Here is a 20,690-nt window from a genome sequence, read left to right on the forward strand (position 1 = left end):
ACTGCTCAAAATGTGAGTGTTTTATTATTACTATTATTGTTATTTTATTAAATATGGTTTTAGAACTTGCTTTTACTGATTTTGATTTTTGCCCATGCTCTTCAATGAAAAAGATAATTCAAATTTTAGGTAAGCTTCGTTTAGATTTAAAAGGAAAGTATAAGACCGTAGCATAAGGCCAAAATGATAACAACACAGTACTTCCTTATTTGAAAGAATCATACATCATTTGATGAAAAAAATCTACAAATAAATGAATTTTAAAGATTTTTTAATATTTCTGATTAGAGAAATCTAATCCTCATCTTCGTTATATCTGTCCCAAAATTTCTGAAAGCTTGGCAGGCCTTCCAACTTGCCTTGAAGGTCTATAAATTAATGGAATGGTAGACCAGTGAAAAGACTTTTTTTAAAAGAGAGGTGGATCCATACATTTTTCAAAGAGAATACTCAAGTTTTCATAATAAGGACAGGAGTATGGCCCAAGCTGACAGCATAAAAAGACAGAAAACCCCCTCTTTGTAAGTTGAAATCAACACAGCAGTTTTCATATGAAAACCAACAGGCAGCTAAGAAGTTCTCAGAACACTGGCAACCAATCTGATCTGAATAATTGATTTTTCAGGTCAGTGGCTGAATGAACAAAATTAAAATTGTTTGGGTCAACCTGTTCTTTCACTTTCTTGATTTTTTTTGCTGAAGAAAAAAAGTCTTTTTTTCTTCTTTGTTGTACCTTTGATGTGAACAGAACTTTTCATCAGATTCCAAATGACACACAAAGGATTTTTTACATCCTTTATCCTCTTTTTAAAATTAGTTGTTGATATATTAATTTCAACACACTTATTTAAATGTCAAAGTTGAATACTTCAACCGCAGGATTTTTTTTTCCTCTTAGTTTTTTACCCAGCAAAAGTGCTGAATTCAGTATCAGGTTACTGATCAGGAATTTCGGCTAACTTCAGACTTCAAGTTTTCCCTGATAATTTCTTTGTTAAAAACCATTCCCTTGTATTTTTCCTAGTAACAGTATCTTTGGTAATCTAGTAATCTTCCACAGGTGCAAGTGTACTGTGCTTAGGTATAAATTCTTGTTTAGGGGAAATGCACCTTCAAATTTATCTGTAATTTATCTGTAGTTCTCTTATCTCAGTGTTTTGGAGACATGGATGTGGTAGCAAAGCCTAACCAGGGGTTACCATCTTTTGAAATATGGCAAAACATTCCTGAATACCTTCGTGACGCAGTTGGTCAAGAATGTATGAGCTGTTCATCAAACGGTGTAGGAGGGTGACAAGTAATGAGCAACTGTCAGAACGGATTTAGAGTAGAAATAATCTTACCATGTTTTCTCTTTCATTTCAATTTTAAGAAAGTTTAAATGACATGGAGGTGATACACTGTCCTCTCTCTCCCTTTAAAGGGTTTCACCTATTGCACAATAGTTATGTACAAGAGATTCCCTCCTTCATGTTTGCCTTTGAACTGCTTTTGTTCCATTTAGAGTAATTTCATGTTATGATCTGTAATAACCAATAACCAAGAGCACAATGTACTGACAAAGCTTTCACTGACCCTAGTTGGAGTTCTGAACTTCTCTCTGGTCTCTAGTGAACAACAACAAAGAAAATTATATTCTTGATTTCAGATAAAATCTTCTATTTTTCCAATTAAATATCTTTTTTTTTTTTTTTTTTAAATATAACACCAGCAGTATATATATATTTCACTGAAATTTCAATGAGCTTAGTACAACAAACTTTTCTGTGATAGATATTGTTATTCATCAACAAATTTTTGTTGAAGCCCTATTGCCATTTTTTATTGCATAAAAAACTGATTTTAAAATACATTTCTAAAACAATATAAAACGTTTCAAATACATAAATACTTATATATTTGCAGGGTTTTGCCAGCTGATCCTGCAGAATCTACCTGTTCTCCATTTCCCCACACAGCACATTCTTCACAGCACATGGGATTCAAAATTTCCAAAACCAGTGAGCACCTAGGATGAATTTAACAAGAACATAATTTCATTTCTTTATAAGCCCATAGTTCTCCTATATTTTGAACTATGTGTACAATTTTAGTGTACATGAGAAATTCTGCAGCAGAGATTAAAGTGTTCAGAAGACCAGAATCATAGATCAGAAGTGTCTCATATTTGCTAGAGCTTCCTAATTTTACTCTGTTCACACAAATTCTAATGAAAGCTAAACATTGCTACTGAGAAAACAGAAAGTTAATGTCTGTGCTTACCAAACAGGAATCAAAGGATAGCTCCTGATACCCACAATCACATACATTTCATAAAAGAATTCAATATATTTATTTTAGAGGACTGCCTAATCTGAAAACAGTAAATGCACCAGGCACATTTCTTCACAGCCTAAAGAATAACCACAATGTATAGTTATGCTTACATTTTCAGAAATGCCTTTTCTAGGATAACAAAAACATATTCCAAATGCTGCTCATTCATAGTGCTGTTTAGTATAGATGCATAGGTTATAAAATATATTTATACACAGGGAGCATCCTGAAAAGATAAGCATTTTGTACAACAAAAGATGCTATAACTTTCAACAAGGACTCAATGCCATCTTTAGTCCAAATATTTTATAAAGCACCCTCCAGGTTACCACTGACTCTTATTTCAAAAGGAGGGATGGAAAGTCTCTTCTTCAGAGTACAAACCATCTTCCACACTCAGTTTTTACCAGATAGAATAGATTCATTTAGTAGGGAAGTTTAAAATTGAAGTGCAACACATTTTGTCCTCATAATATGAAATAAAAATATTGTGCCTGAACTACACATACAGGGAAGATGGAACAATTGTGCTGGTGCTGAGAAGCTGGTTGGCAACAGCAGAACCTCTGTCTTGCTACGATATCAAGGGTGGACACAAATACAGATCTCATGAGATAAATGTATAGGTGAAAGATAATGTGAATTAAAGAAGAAATGATTCAACCTTAACATCTTATCTGACACCATCCTGCATTTAGTCATTTGTGATTGACTTTGAAAGTTATACTTTCAAATATATATAATATATATATATAATAAATATACTATAAGTCTGAGGCTCTGCCCATTCCAAATACAGATATAATATCAATATTCTCACATAGATATATATGTTAATAATATACAAGGGTATAATAAAGGCAAATGTAGTGTTGGCAGTAAAGCAACATAGGGTGGTTTAAAAGTTCATAGATATTGCCCCTTAAATGTTTCATGCTTTGAAGTTATTTCTGAAAATAAACAGCAGGTCTGGAAATATTTTCAAAATGTAGAATAAATTGAAAGGATGCTTTAGACTAGAAGAGCTGAAAACATCAAGCAGCACAGATCAATTTCTGTACCAAACACAGAGGGCAAGTATACTTTTCAAGTCTATCCCAAAGGTTCTCAGTATTTATCTTTGCAGATAAATACTTAGATAGCTCTGCATGACAAGTATGAGTGCCTGGAATCTAAGGATTTCTTGGAACAGATGAATGTGAGCGAGAAATTAATTCAAGGAGCAAAGGCAGAAAAAAGCAATTTAGCTGCATCTTGGCTTGACCTGTCTGATGCGTGTGTTTCCATCTCTCTTGTTTTAATGAAGAGGATGCTAAGCAAATATCATATTCCTGAAAAGATTCAGTTGCATACTGAAAAGTATTTCAGCTTTCTTTGTTCATTTTCGGGGGGAGTGAGATAATGAAAAGACTTGGAATACAAAATAGAATGTAAAAAAATCAGCTTGAGGACTTTTATAAATCTCAAAAAAAAAATAAAAGACAAGCAGAGGGTGTATGTAATAGCTTCACAGCAGAAACAGAAAGATGTCTAAGTAATAAAAGAAAAATCCTTCAATAAAAAACATGTCTGTGCAAGAACTTGGAAACCAGAGTAAAAGGAACATGGTTTATGTAGTGCATACATATGCAAAAAACTTTTTAAAGGGCTATTATTAAACCTGATCTATTTCGTGCAATGAGAATTCTTCAATTGAGTTCCACGGAGAAGAATTATGCCATAGGTTTTCAAATGATTCTGTGCTTCACCTAATGGTACTAAAGAATAAATTGGTGTTTTCCAGATAAGTTAGCTAAAGTTCTCTTGGCTGTTACCTATCTGAATGCCTCATGTAGTCAAACAGTTGTTAATGACAATGCAAACAGTGCCAAACACAGATCAACCCAGGAACAAGAATAGAACAAATACTTACTTGTATTAGAAGCATGTGAGGAAAGTGGTTGGAAACATCATTGTTTTCCTGGCTGGCATATGTTTTCCAATACAGTCCATTCCAAAAATGTTCATAGTAATTGGCACCAGAGGGAAAAGAGAAGGGAGGTCAGATTAAGGCTACCCAAACGAGAAGAAAAAAATCATCACATTAGCAGAGAGCAGCAGTATGGCCACTTACAAGGAAAGGGAATAGTTGCTGTTACCAGGAAAACAGTCAAGGTGGGAGTAAGTTCTTACTCCTTTGACAAGGTCATTGAAGAGTGGTAGTGCTGGGGTTTCTCTTTCCGTAGTTGAACAGGACTGTTTTAGGACCACTGGAGCAATATTGGAACAAAAATATATAGTGCAGAAGAGCAAAGAAGGAACACAGACTAGACCACATCCAACCACCTTAAACATAACCTTTTCTTCTTTGCAAAAGTGTGAAAAAAATAAATCAGTACACTGTTATCTAGGTATTTGTGGTAGGAGATTGGGTTTATGAGAGAGGGGAGTGGTTTTAAGACTGCGTACGCTGAGGAACAGGAATATGCAGACAAGAAAATGAAGGACTGCACACTTTCCCAGGTACAGTTGACACTCCACGTGTAGTTGATACTCATGCCAACCCATATCTTCTGATCCTGAGACTTTACACAGAGATTAAAGTCACTCAAAATGAATTCTAAAAGTTCTGTGAATATATTTAGCCATCATTAAGAACAAAAATAACACCCAGGATGATGGTAAATGTTAAACCTGTGAAAATTGCAATCTTTTCTTTCTGGTCTAGGGCAAGAAATTACTTCAGCGCTGATACACATACAGATGTGAGTCTCACATAAGTGACTTTTGCCAATAGAACTGCCAACTAATATACTCACAGTGCAAGAGGGAAGAAACATGCTAAAAAATGAAGTCATTAATTGTTCAAACTAGTACGCAGGTGCTGACTGAATAGTTTCATGTTATCAAAAATAAATCTAACTGAATTTCAAGTTCCATGTGAAAATCCTGAAAAGTTTAGAGGCAAAGTTCTGGAAACTCAAGGAAAAGATACAAGAGAAGCCAGATAGAATTGACAGTCAAAATGGAAACTACATGCTTCTTTTGGTGCAGCACAGGATATGATTGGCTTTCTGGGCTGTAATGGCACACTGCTGGCTCATATACAGTCTCCCCTCTGTCAGTACTCCTATGTCTTTTTTGCAGGGCTGTGCTCAATCCTTTCAGCCCCCAGCTTGTATTGGCAGTGAAAGTTTGCTCAACCAGATGCAAGACTTTGCACCTCAATTTTTTGAATGTAATGAGATTCACCTGGGCCCACTTCTCAAGCCTATCTAGATCCCTCTGGATGACATCCTGTTCATCTGACTTGTCATCTGTGCCCCACAGCTTGGTGTCATCAGCAAACTTTTGTGAGGGTGCACTCTACCCCATAGTCAGTGTTGCTGATGAAGATATTATAGATATTATTGCAAATACTCCTATGGGATACCACTTGTCACTAATCTCCATGCAGACATTGAGCCATTGACAATCACCCTCTGGACTTGACCCTGCAGCCAGTTCTTTGTCCATTGAACAGTTACCCATCAAATCCATGTCTTTCTAATTTGGAGAGAGGCATGTTGTGGGGTATGACATCAAAGGCCTGAAATCCAGACGGATTACATCAGTGATTCTTTCCTTGTCCATTGATGCCATCAAAGAAGGCCACTAGGTAGCCAAGCAAGATTTACCCTTGGCAATGCCACGATGGCTATCCTGTATCACTTCCATGTCTTCAGTGAAAATCTATTCTTCCAGTCTTTCATACAGCCTTGACCCAAACTCACTGAAGTCAATCTCAAAAATCTCAGGCTTCAAAAAGACCGGGAAACTGATCTTTAGTTAGATGAGCATTGTCTATGATCCTGTATTAAGTATCACTATCTCCTAGAAAGACTAATTTATGTCTGGAAGAAAGTATGATTTTTCTGAGCTGCAAGGCTTCAGAGCTTAATTCAGGTTTCCATTTTGTGCTTCCCACTTGTGATGGGAAGAGGTTAGGGAGGACAGCCTCTGCTTCACTTACTAGTGGATTTCTCTATTCTTCATTATTATATTAAAGCAAAACAACAACAAAAAAAAACCCTACAGGCAACTCTCACTTGTTTGTGGATGAATAAGGTAGGCTGTAACTCAATTTTGCTCCATCAACTAGCCTGACAACCCAAGCAAGTTCTGAATGAGCCAACCTAGGTAGTCTAGTGTCATGCCTGTACTGCTGCCCTGGATTTGGCAAGCCAGCTGTTATTAGCTCTTGTTTCTCTCCACTATATTTTCACTGTACTCTCTCATCAAGTAGATCACCCATATTTTTCATGATTACTGCTCTGTAAAACAGGTATTCCTTCGAATGGTTTAGGTCTCCATTTCTGCAGGGTTACAGTCTTACCATGAAACTGTAAAAGGAGATGAATTTCAAAGAAAAAAAATTAAAACCCCTCTGTTTATGAAAAAGCAAGCTTTTTTTTTTTGTCTATCTAGGAGTTTATTGCACAAATCATGCAACTCCTTCGGCAGACAAGCACATGAGAGAGAAGCAAGGGATCCAAACACCATGGACTTCATTTGAGTTTGTGAGAAGGGAACTAGTACAACTGTGTGAATGACAGAGACCAGCAGGCAGCTCCACAGACAAAATAAACTAGGAATGTTTCTAAAAAACAATGAAGAACAGTGCAAAATGTTTCAATTCAACACTCTTCTCAAGTATTACCTTAAGCATGGCCTTCCAGAGCAAGAAATATTGATAACTTCTTTGAAGATTTCTAGTTCATGAGTTTCTGAGTAAAATACTAATACTGTGCCAAAAATGAAGTAGAAAAAAGTGGAAAAAAAAATACCTCAAGGAAAGGAACACCAGTACAGCTTCAGATTAAATTTCATTACTTTTAATACAGTAGTGTATGTTTTACATCACTGTTTATGGTATAAAAAGGCAAAGTAAAAGAACATGTGAAATATGTCATTTTTAGGTGTGCAACTCTGAGTCTAATCTTTATTTTTTTCCCCACTACTTTCCTTCTTTTTCTGATCAGGAAATGGTAAAACAAGGAAAAAATTGTAAAAAGCATCAAACTGCAAGGAACTATTTTAAATTCATGCATAACTGGACTCTTTCCTATTTCTTTTTTAAATTTTTTACTTTTAATTTAAAAATACATTTTCAACCTTATTTTCATGAGTATTTTCTTCGCCATAACGGCTCATGTCTAATTTTCTAAAAGGTTTGGAGTAGTTGTCTGTGATTTTAAATAGACATTTTCACCCACAGAGATTTATACTTGAAGAAACAAAGCAAGAGATATCTTGTTAAGTGTAGTATTGCACTGGGAACTTCAATTTTTTTATTTGAGTTCAATTTAAAATGCTCCAAATAAGTCAGAATACCGACACAACTTGTCTGTCTTCCCATTCAGTCCAGAGCCAAATCCAATTAGTGCTAGTTAATGATGCCTTCCTGATAAGGGAAGATAGTTGTACTGAGAAAACTCAAAGCAAATGGACACACAAAAATCAATTATGTCACTCATTGCAGGTTATCTGATCATCTGAGGCAATCCAAATGCAGATGCTCAAGGCAAAGTCTACATCCCATTTCTCTAGGCACATTTTAGTGAACAATAGAAAAGATTTCTTTGAGACAATGAAAGCTTTCCATATGTTTCCAAGATAGAAGATGTGGAAAACAGATCTGTTCACATCCCTAGAACTCTTTGAGGGTCTTCTGCTCTCCTTATCTCTCTACTAAAAAAGACAAAGATTTTAAGCCTGTTTTGTTGTAACTCGCGTGTAATACTGCTGTTCCTGTAGATGAGCTACCACCACTCTTAGATTCAAGGGCACAAAGGTGTAATATGTCTCAAGGTCATCGAGCTGCTGACAGGAAGAAACTGGAAATAAATGTGTATGAGACAGCAAAGAGTTGGAGAAATTCTTCTGTGTGTTACACAAGTTATACTAGCATCATCACGCTGTAAAAATCTGCAGAGCTGCAAGGGTATAGTCAGAGCAGTAAACAGCTTCCAGTAAATCCAGTAAGGTTCAATAGGAAATTGCATGTACATATTTAGTAATCTCAGAAGGTGAAATCTTAAGATGAAAGAAATACTTCTGTATCCCTGAGCTTATAACTCAATCTTCAGCAGATACTGTTAGAACTCCAGCCACCAGGCCTAGCAGATTGGGTCACTCTGAAGTGAAATTCACTGGAAACAGAAAAAGCATTTTGAGAAATTCTAAAAATATATATCTTATTCTTTACCATACATTTTAACAGTTTGTTTTACACAAGCGGGATGCAAGTATCAGTAGTAAATTAATGTACTAATCTGAGAAACTTATTACTGTGGCTCCTTCATGTTTGCACAATTTTTTTTTATCTGTGAGGCTTCCTTATTAAGGCAGAAGTGATGTAAAAAAAACCCCGCTCCCATTTAGGAACCTAAATGAAGCAGTTCTGTTCTCAGGAGTGTGCATTCAACAGATCTAGTCCTCTCAATGGGATATGCTGAGAGTTAAATATCTCTCTGGTTCATTTATGCGTTTAAATGGAAATGAACTTGTCAGACAGTCTGCCTTCTCATATTGGTATCAAACCAGGAACTACTGGGTTGCTGATTGCTTTTGACAATCCATCTTTTAACTTTAATAGCAAAAACATTCAGTATTATTATCGCACAGAATAATATACGATAAATTTTTAGCAGGATTTAGACAAGCACTAAGCATTCAAACAATATTCCCTTATTTAACATTTGTAAATAGTGAGCTTATAACTTCCATTTAGCTTTAGCCCACCTGAGAGTTCTGATCAGTTCTAAAATAAACATTCCTATTAAATATCACAATAAAAGCAATACTTCTTCTCACCTAAAATGAATATAGGTAAATCTTCTTTTACTGGATGATGGTGGCTAATATGACTGAATAGATACAGAAGGATTTGAGTTCTTTGAGACAAACAATATATTCCTAAAGAACCTGGTGATATCTTTCTACCTTAGAAATGTAGATTACAGAGTTGGAAGTGATTTTTCATCCGCTGAACTTCACGAATTCCTACCTTTCCAGGCACGTGACAACTGACAATCTTTCTCAAAAATTAGAAATCTATTTGGAAATATCAAGATCAGCTACGCCTTATTCAGTTCAGGTCAAACACTTGACCTCCTGTTTCTCAATTCTAATGGGAGATTTCTAATCAATGGGATGCAGATAACACCACTAAATGAATCACTCTGTCCCTTTCTTCTCTACCTCAACTTTAAAGAACTTCAGAACAAAAGTTTCACCAAATTCATTCCTCAACCTGTGGCTGCTCTTATCAGCTTAAGCACAGCAATGCTTGTAGAGTACAGCAGCCTTCTGTTAACTCTGAGCTCTGTAGTACAGGGCAAGATGCTACTTTCACAGCTTTCTGCTTTTTGGTATTTCTAAAAGCAAAGATTTCTTACATTTCTAGGGACCACAATGCTATGTTGCATTCTGGGGCATCACACAGACCTTGTTCAACTTTCCAAGTTGAAAATAGATGTCTGTCACTTCAGATTATCTCAGAGAGAATAAAACCCATCCTTCCTGCAGTCAATATCTTCCCAACATTAAAAGAATGCAACATTTACTCCTTGATACTACTAGCTTATCCACTACAAGAGAACCAGAGGATATTCAATTGGTCTGTTCCTGTAAGGCGCCTCAAATATACCCCCTCAATCTATAACACTATCAATATTTTAAAATGCCATCAAAGTGCTTATAAATTTACTTTACGGCTACTACATGGACAAATGCTTTTTTTCTACCTTAATGATTAAAAGGTTGCTGTATTAGTATTTAGATTTTTAATAACATTAATTTTTTATGAATGATTACTTTAATGGACACTGTGTCTCAAATTACTTTTTCTAAAATTGAATGATTATCCTTTTCTATCAAATATTTACAGCTCAGTAAGGTTGTAATAACTTGATGGCAGAGCACGAGGATCTGAGAATCATCAAAGTGAAACACTTCTAAGTTACAAGAATGTTTCACTATGCTAGGTCATCCTGAAAGAAATGCCTTTTATTTATTTCCATAGAAACTACAAATGATAAACAGAGCAAAATAGTACTATTCAATAAAGCAAATTTTCAGTTACAAAACACTATTTTTCACTATAGCCACCATCACTAACTGTATGTTTTAACCAACAATTAACAGGAACCTGCGTGCCACATTTATAAAAATCTGCATAAGCAGAGATGACCCATTGTTTCACAGCTACTATGATGGTGTTATTCCCTGGAAATTGTTACCCTTGCAGTCCATCTTTCATTGGTCCAAACAGATGGAAATCAGAAAGCACAAAACCCAGAGTATATGGTTAATGTGATAGAACAGTTTAGCCAAAACTGGCACTGTGCTACATGGTCTTCAAACTGGTACCAGCCTAGCACTACCATGTTGCAAGAGAAGGGCTGACTTTTTCTCTGGCCTAAATCTGAAAGCAGAAACCTTAGCTTAGTCAGCACCACACCATAGCAGTCAAAGCTGACGGTTTTCCTAAGTTCCAGGAAATCTAGAAGGATCACACCTTTCATACCCTAAAAGACAATTGTAAGATCAATAAGTATACAAATGTTGTAAAGTATTGTAAGATCAATTAGTACAGAGAAGTTAGGCTAGTAAGATTATCACATTAGAAAAAACAGCAATGAATGAAAAGTGCTCGCTGGTGCTGTAGACTTGTAATAAACTCCATGAGGAACAATCTCCAGAGAGAGATTCTTCTTTAGTTGCAGTCAGCCCTTAAATGGGGGTCTAGGAGAGGTGGAGCCAGGCTCCACCCCTTCCAATCACACAGGTGAATTGCCTTCACTGTGCTCCCACTGCTGACTCAGTGCTCACCTCAGGTGGCCAATCAGAGGTTCAGGCTGTGATCCAGCAGTCCCCCTACAATGACACGTATCACTTAACCCACTGAGGACTGTATCTTGAACTTATTCAGCAAAGAATTTGTATATTACCACTCCACAGACTTCTATTTTGAGTATGGCTCATAGTGGTGACACCATGTCTCATCACCCACAGCGATGACATTCAGGAAACTGTCACCTTTAGCCTTGTATTTGTTCAGTACATCCACACAAACTTGCATACAGTGTTCTTTCTATTCCTGTGTGAACATTTGTGAGTCCACCTGCTGCAGTCTTTGCAATATTCCAATGTGGCCACCATCATTTCCAGAGCATTGAAGCCAGTGAAAATTATAGCTAACAGTAGTGACTATGTTGAAAAATATTTTTTTGTAGCTGAGAATTTTCTCTATCAAACAGTGCTATGGTGCTCTTTGTATCTGTTGCATTTTCCATGGAATTAATAGGACATATTACTTTTGGAGTGAGATATGTAAGTTTCAATTCAGATAACGGAAATTGTATGAACACAATCATCTCCATTGTGATCAACTTCACCAAGCACAGGCTTTCAGAATTTGGTTTTCATCTAAGCTATCTAATTTCTAATTCTATCCTACTTCAAGAGTAGGTAGTGCAAGTAGCAGGTGCCACTTATGTGGCAAAGTATATACCTACCTATGTTACCCAATTTCAGAAGTTCATGTATGTAATAAAAGAAATTATAGAGCTATTATAATACATAATGTTACTTAGGAAATTTGTGTGATGGAAATAACTATGCCAAAGCATTAAGAAACTGATAGTGATGAAATCAAGCTGACCTCAGTCTTGGGCCTGGAGTGTTCATAGCCTTCTTCCTCACTGTTACTCTTTTCAGCTTAAGGATAGATGTTCTACTTTCAAAACATAGAGAAATTTCCACAAATTTATGTTCATAGATATACTGGCCTTTTTTATTTTATGTAAAGTAATCGATCCGAAATATTCAAGCATGAGATTTGTCTTATGTGATGTTTTTTTACAGTAGTGCTCTAAGTGTATAAATCATTCTAAATTCCAAGTATTGTTCAGGACAAGAAAAGATATTCACATGCTATCCAATTCAAAAAATATCCTGTTAATCATCTGGGATAAATTTCATTTAATTTCATAATGAAGTCTGTAAGAAGAGTACTTCACCAAGGACAATATAACAAATACTTATATAAAATTGACTGGTTATTTCTTCCTGTGGAGAAAAGGTCTTAGCACGTGCACGCAAAGAATTTAAGATTTTCAAAATTACAAAGATATTGTATGGTTCCATAATCAAAAATTGATAATGCTGTATTTACTATGAAATGTTCAAAGGCTTCAAAATCTAGAAGACGTGATAGTATGAAAAAAACATTTTAAAAGTGGCATCTTGGAAGTCAGGCAGTGTGGTAATGTAGAATACTTCCTTCTGTGAGTATGAAGGCAAAGAGGCTTTTGCAGACTCTTAGAAAAAAGTTTTGACACTCCTTCAACTCTTCAGTGTTATTATTTTGCTGGAAATGAGACAGATGCATGAAAGCCTGGAGTTATTAAAGTTTTTTAAAAAAATTATATATACGTGTATATATACGTGTATATATATATATGATTTCTGTGATCTTACCTAACTGTAGTACTAGCTAATATGATCAGAAGAGGCTGTCCCTTGATTTATGGAAGTAATACCATCTTTCTAACTCAGTAAGTATTTCAGTGATCTCTTTTGATGAATAAAGATGTGAAAAATTATGACATTTATGAAAGATTGAGCAGAGATTAAGATCAAACAGAGAGTAGATTAATAATGTACCAAAAAAAATCAGATTTTGAGGGGGAGAAAACATGATTTGAAAAGACTGTTCCTAACTGTAAAAAAAAAAAAAAAAAAAAATTAAATCCAGACATGCTATTTATTTCTAAATGGAAATTAGTGGAATTAATTTTCATCTGATGAAGTATTCACTCACATTTTCACATTTCAGAAGATTTCTCCCTGTTTTCCTAAGTTCAAATGCATCCTATGGGGAAAGGCATCACAAATACTGTAGTTAACCTAGATTTTTCTGCCTGAATACTGTTTTCCCTATCTTCTCACAAAACTTAGGAGAAATAATTATGTCTAAACATCTTTTCTTTGAAATTCATCAAATTTGTCCAAAAGATTCAAAAAACAGTAGATGAGCACAACAGACAGAAGTATAAACATTAGCCCACTAATCTAAGTAAGCCTCTATTTTCCTTAGAAAAAAATGAGAGATATACTTTCTGGCATAGTTGTAAAAGGGAGCTGGTCAGTGAGCTGCCCATACAGTGAATTATGCATCAGTCAGGAAACTAGATAGACCACATAGGCTGGGATTTGTATAGGCATTAAAGAGCCGTATTTAGTGCTGCCAACATCAATGGACTTCTGGTCTTTTCCTCCAGAAAATCTAATCTACTGACAGCTAATGAAAAGTCTTCTTTAGCCAGAGTGGTAGGGACTTGTGTATTTAGGGAAGCTCTATTTCCCGTACTGTATGTACTATGAGATTAGCAGACAGCTCTGATTTCTTTGCGGCAGTACACATTCTTCTCTGTACGAGTTTTGCCTTCCTCTATCTGTATCATATTATTTCCTTTCTATCCCCCAAGCAGTGACTGTTAAAAGCTGAAATTCTAGTGATAACTGTTACTGGAAATAGTAATGAACAATTGTCAAAGATTATTTTTACAATACCTGGAGATCAAAAATAGCCAAAGATAAGGAATTAACTTTTTTCTGCTTTGCAGTTATCAAATAATTACTTTATAGAAGTTAATTTAAAGAGAGAGAATCTTTTTCATGTGGCTGTTAAGAGTGGTGGCATCCCTAAAACATACAGAGATGCTGCACTGAGCAGACTTCTAGCAGTGCAGGACAGATTCTAAGAGCAACTACGAAATTCATGAAAAAGTGCTGATTTTAAATATGTGTGAGTTAACATTCAGATAACAATTAAAAATAAGCCAACAATATATGTTCTGTGTGAGGTCCAGAATTCACTGTTCCATAAACAGTTATTGAAAAAGTGCAACACTGGTGAACATAGAGTATCATAGCACTCAAAGTACTTATAGCACTATGTTATTGGTTTTGTAAAAAAAAAATCTGCCATTAACATTTCCCCTTTCCTGAGCCTCCTGGGAGATCAGTATTAAGGGTCCTGATCTTGCTGTAAGATGTATGCATATAGCAGCTAAATTTAGCCTTCCCAATCTGCTCAAAGCTTTTTTGTTTCCTTTAGTGAAAAGTAGTGCTTGTGGTGGCAATAGTGATGAGGAGACGGTTGGACTAGATGATCTTATAGGCCGTTTCCAACCTTGTGATTCTATGATTCTGTTATTCTAAGTAATCATTATATCTCTGCCAGGACTTTTTGGTCTTCAAATATTTCAATTATGTAAGTCTTAGTCCTATTCTCAATACCTTTCATCCAGCTGGAAAATAGATACTTTTGTAACATTATCCTTTATTTTCCTGGAGAGGTACAGATAAAATCCTCTTAGAAATAGCTTCTGAAATAATAATGAAAATTGTTATTATTATTATTTGTTTTCATATGCATGTTTCAAATTGTAACTTCAAATGTATACAAGGGATAGGCGATGCTCCTGCTTGCTGTGTGGTTACTTAAATTGAGTTAATTAAGAAAAAACTTGGGCTGATCAGGATGATTGTGATTTGTCACAGCAGTACTGGGTTGGCAGAGAACAGTTCTCTAACCCAGTAACACGGGCTAATAATTTTACTTATGAGACTGTTTGTGTTCCTCAATGTTCAAGATGCCAGCAACATCCAATAAAAATATCATTTTATAGAAGTGATTACTGTGTAGCGGTATTCCCTATAGGGAGGATCTTAATGCTCCCATGAAGTGCCCTGTTTTCCAGCATTTGTCTCCAGCCCGTTGCTGACAGGTCACTCATGGACATTAGAGCCTTGTCTCTTTCTTTACCACTTTTAGGGATGCTTTTCCCAGAGCCTGCTTCTATGCTCCTACCTCATTATGTTCCTAAACTCTCTACAGGGTATATATATTGAGTGCTTGCTCTTCAAGTTACCAAAATTTCATTTGTTTACACCTTTCTCAGACTCATGGGAAGCCATAAGACAAACACAAAACTTTCCTGAACACTGCTTCAGTCAGAATTTGCAGAACAATTGGCAGAGTTCAAATCTAGGCAAATCTAGAAGCCTCCAACATCTGCTAAACTACCCTATCCCTAGACTGTTGGGGATACCCTGCTTAGATACAGCAGGCTGGCCTCCTCATGTTATTATAGTCCATAGGGCACAAGGAATTCCACCCATCACCTCCCAGGAGGGATTGTGCAGGCTTTGGGCACAGCTAGAAGAATACGTTCCAATGCGACTTTCTGTTCAGATAAACCTCAAAAAAAGCATCAAACAGGGCAAACCTCTGCAGTTTTGTCAGACGAAACCGTACTCTGACACTACAATGCGAACTGCTCTGTGTATTCATGACGCCAAAAAAACATTTTAAAATGTGAAGGAGTAGCAACCATAATCTGTCTTTGAAGATAAGAAAAGATGAGAGGGGGCTTGCTCTTCTATTGTTCTTCTTATCTGATCCAAGAATTGTGCTGGCATCTTTGAAAAGGTAAAGGAGTTCTTTTTCTGAACAGAAGCTAATTGATTTTTACAATAGACAAACTAATTTTCCTATCATTCTGTGCATTTGATTGTTTTAATAAAAAAATCCCTTTTTGCTTGTTTGCAAACCTCTTCTGTGCTTGTTTACCCTTGAAGTCTTCACCTCTCCTAGGGCAAGTTTACCATCATTGTCTCCAGTGAAAAGACAGGTGTGATAACTTTTTCTACACTCTGAGTTTGCACAAAACAGTTGTGCTCTAAGAATTAATAGGATCTCTGTTCAGCTGAGCTGACAACATAATGACTACATCAGTTTTACAGGCCAGACAGGAGAGAGATGCTAGTCTAATTAATCCTGTAATGGTGAAGATATAAGCTACACAATTAGCTACTAAGTGATCACACAGCAAAAGGTAAATGCCAGGGGAACTTTACTAGTTCAGAGTTAGATACCAAATACCAAGAGATTGTAATCTCTGTTAGAACTGATAGTTGCCAAGTAGGATTTTGTGAATAAATCAGATAAATTGTGGTAAGTGTGAACAACGTGGTAAATGATGATGTGCATGATCCTGAGCACCCTGCTCTGGGTGTTCCTGCTTGAGGTTTCTGCCAACCTCAGCCATTCAGTGATTCTGTGAGTGTCATTTTGTGATTTTGATGAGTGTGAACATGAGGCACTGGAAGAAGTGCCTGGGTTGTACCTACAACCATAGTCCAAGTCCTCTCTTCAGCTACTATTTTATTCTTTCTTTCTTTCAAGCTTCATCAAATTTCTATTATTGGGTCCCCTTCTTTTCACAATTGAAATAGGTAAAAATCAAATGCAGAGAAGAGATGTAAAGAGGGAAGCAAAGGTGTTTCCATTCTGCAATGACTGCAGTGATTTGCCTCTCTCTGTGCACGAAAGAGAAAGCCCTTTTGGATCTGCTTCAGAATGGAGAACCTTCTGTTGCATCAGAGCCTCCATCACCCTGCAGCTTATATTTTCAAATGAGACAGCAACTTATCAACAAGCATAGCTAGGTGGGGTGAACTTAGGAGGGCATAGCTGGTCATGTGCTGAGAAAATCATTCAAATGAGTTTTGAGTTTTTGCAGATCACATCCACCCAATTACAGCAAGTTTGACATATCACACTTTGAACAGTATAAAATATTTATGTCTTGTTTTAGTGGAAGATGTCTGACTTCCAGAAAAATGAATTAAATCTGACTGATTAGTCTTTTTGTGCTTACATACATGAAGGAAAGAGAAATAGTTTTGATTTGCATTTTCACTTTTTAAATTTGCTCTTTTAAGCAAACAACAAAAGAAGTAGATGCAGGTAACTCTGAAAATCAGGATCCTGAGATGAATATTCTACTTAGTTGTTATTCTCATTGAATATTCCCGAAAAAATATATGCTTATTCCAACACAAAGTTTTTTTTGTTTGCTAAATCACACGTTCACTTTGGGATTGCTATGAATCTACAAAGCTCTGCAACTTGTTTATATAGAAAATTATTTCTTTAAAGAAATGAGAATGCTGCCATAATGAAAGAAAATACAGTGAGGAATGCAGTTTGCAAATTGAACGGATATTTTCATGCTTCCTTTTGACATGCAATGGTTTTCACCCCATGTTTCTGAAACTAGAGCTGAGTGGAAGAGTGTCCTGTTCAGCCACTGGCACTGGATCACCTACACCTTTTAACTGTCAGAATTCCGGCTAGTGTGTGTGCCTCTGGCACCAGGGCAGCAATAACAAATCACTGCTCAGAATTAGTAGGATCTCCCAGTGGGATAGCGTTGTGTGCAATTGTTAATCTTGTTTTGAAAAACAAGAGAGTTTTAGTTATAGAAAAGACTGGGCTCACCTCTCTACTGAGGTTCCAGGAGTTCACTGTGGCAATTCCTTCCTCTCAGTTTGGTTCTTAAACTTTTGTTTTCCGTCAAACTCTAAAAAGATGCTATGTTTAATAATCAAATGAGACAGAAGACAAATCCCATGAACATCACAGGAATGGAAGGAAAAAATATGCACGCCTCTCTGAGCTTGTACTTTGTAAGAAGTATGAAGACATTGGTCTCTGAGCCAGGGCTGCACAACCTTATGTGGAAGGGTTTCTTAGGACTCTTTCTGCCCATACCTTCTGTTGGATAAGTAAATGAAAATAAGATTGCCATCAGCTCTTTGTCTATATCTCAAAAGGATGGAATTTTCAGGACACACTCCTCCCATAGATTCCCTGGTGGAAGCCACAGATGCAATTCAACCTTTAAGAATACATTAAGTTCTAAATCCCAAATCAAAATAAAACTTCTTAATTTATCATGAATAGTCTCAAATGGCACTAGGCACTTAAGTTTAGGCAATAAAACTGAGTTTCCTTTCAAAGATTCATCTCACCTGAACATATTCGTGTTTAAGCTGAGCAACTAAATCTGTGGCTACAATCACGTTAATCTAAGAATATGCTTTTCTACAGCTTCAAAGTAAGCTCTGCTGATTACTGTTTGCAGAGATGCAAATACTGGTGTGAAGTTTTTGCATTTAGAGTGAGAACCAAATCAGAGAGCATAACTAGATGAAATCTAACATGGTCAAAAAAATCCATATCCATACCTGATTTTAAACCAATCATCTACCAAATCCCACTTCTATAATGCCACTGAAGATATGGAAATATGCAGAAACAATGGAGCAAGTTGGGACAACACTTCTGACAATCTAAATTTATGTTCATTTAAAATGACTGCAATAATCATGTCTTTTTATACAGCAACCATCAAGATTCCCTCTGCAATCAAGGGTAAAGATAAAGAAGCTCCAGAGGGTGATTCATTCTTTTCATTTTAGAAGTGAATGAATCACCCTCTGGAGTTGCCTGTCTTTCTCTACTGATTATGGATGGACAAAGCCTGATTTAGACCTCTTACCTTTTGTTAATTAAAGAGAGTACATCCCTGGTAGCCATCAAAAAAGGTGATATTTAAAGGAACGAGAATTTAAAAATATATATATACACAGGATTAAGTGTCTTATTGACTTAAGTTTTGATGCCAACATTGTAGAAACGAGTGTTTAAAACAAACAGGATTCTCCGTGTGTGATACAAAAATATTAATTTAGATCTTAATTGAAATAATAATAATAAAAAAGAATGTAAAATATTTTTCAGAGGACATTATATGTTTCAGACATAGTGTACATTGTACAAAGGCTGTTCCTACAGAAATGCCCCCTAATTTATAATGTTTGCCCATGTCAGAGGCAGTTGTCTGTGGTATGGAAGCAGAGGTTGAACCTTCCCACCAAGATTCCATTACAAGCTGTTGTCATGCTACAGGGGCAGTCTGACAAAACAGTGTCTGACTTGGAAGAGTGTAGGAAGATGTGGAATTGAACCCCTCCGAATGGAAAAAATGGCACCCACTGCCATTCACTGTTGCTTGCTGAATGCTTATGGAGAACAAACAGTGGATGTCTGCACAGTGAGGTGGTGGGTGGTGCGTTTCAGCACTGATGACAGTGTCATGAAAGACAAGCCACATTCTGGACAGCCCTCCAGATTTTTATGAGGTTAGAATGCAGGATCTTGTTCACCACTGGCAAAACAGCATAGCTAATAGTGGCAACTGTGTTGAAAAATAGTGTTTTGTAGCAGAGAATTTGCTCTATCAAATAGTGTTCTTGTGCTCTTTGTCTGTTATATTTTTCATGGAAATAAATAGGAGGCATTAGTTTCAGAGTGACCCACGTATATTAAAGAATATAAACATTTAACCAAGTTTTATACCTAAGGTTGGGGAATGTATTAGAAAAAAAACAGTGATATATTTTATAGCAACTGAAAAAAAAATCTCTAAAATGGAAAAATGAGTTAAAATCTAGACTAAATGGAATGAGATTTAGTGGCTTGCATGTCTTATACAAAATTTAATGTATTGTTCTATCAGAAAATGCTAACCACTATTATCAATCACAAGGTCGATCACAGACCTCATTTAAAATGACAAGCATGGGATTCACAATTCATTCAGGTGAGGTGAAGAAATTAAAACTGTTTTGGTTCAGAGTAGCTGAGGTAGGACAGGCTAATACCTCCCTAGCCTTTTCACCCATGCTAGAGTATGTGGATGAGGACTGTGGTGAACACAGAGGCTGAGTGACTGATTAGCTGTTACCAGCACAATGCAGCATTGAAACAGCAGGCTGCAATTTGATGCCTAAAAGCAAGGCATACTTGATATACCAACTGTCAGTTAGAAATTCCTGAACAGGAGCTAAATCTCCAGCCTTATTTTCCAACGTTGTGCCTGTTCTAATTCTTTTTTTAATTACATATATATATATAATTATTTTTTTTTCCTATTCTTTGGTGTAGGGTGATCTCAGACTTCTAACAGCTTTTGTGTCTTATATATCTCCTTATAAATCTTTTGCTTGAAAGGACAGCTGCCAACATGTTGCATTGAATCCACTCTCTTCTGGGACTCATTAGGCTAGATCTGTGCCTGTAAATAAAATTGGCTAGGCAATATTTTTTGACACAGGTGACATCCATCCAGTAATTCTCTAATAGACATCCAAACTACCAGATGGGAACAGTCTCTGTTCCTTATCATCCCATAATTTTGTACAAGGTTTTATCTGCCTGAAGTGTAATTTGGCCCTAACCAGAACTATGACAGTCTGTGTTAACACTTCAGTATTATGGACAGTGGCTCATACCCATACCCTGAGCTCTCAGAATACCAATAAGCTAGTGATTCATTTACTAATACAAATGAAACCTAAATTTCAAAGGTTGCTTAACTTGTGACTTGTCCCATTCATACTGAATATGTGCTGTAGTTCAGGAAACAGAACAA

This window comes from Tetrao urogallus, assembly GCF_951394365.1.
Source record: "Tetrao urogallus genome assembly, chromosome: 2".
In the NCBI taxonomy this organism is placed as follows: Eukaryota; Metazoa; Chordata; class Aves; order Galliformes; family Phasianidae; genus Tetrao; species Tetrao urogallus.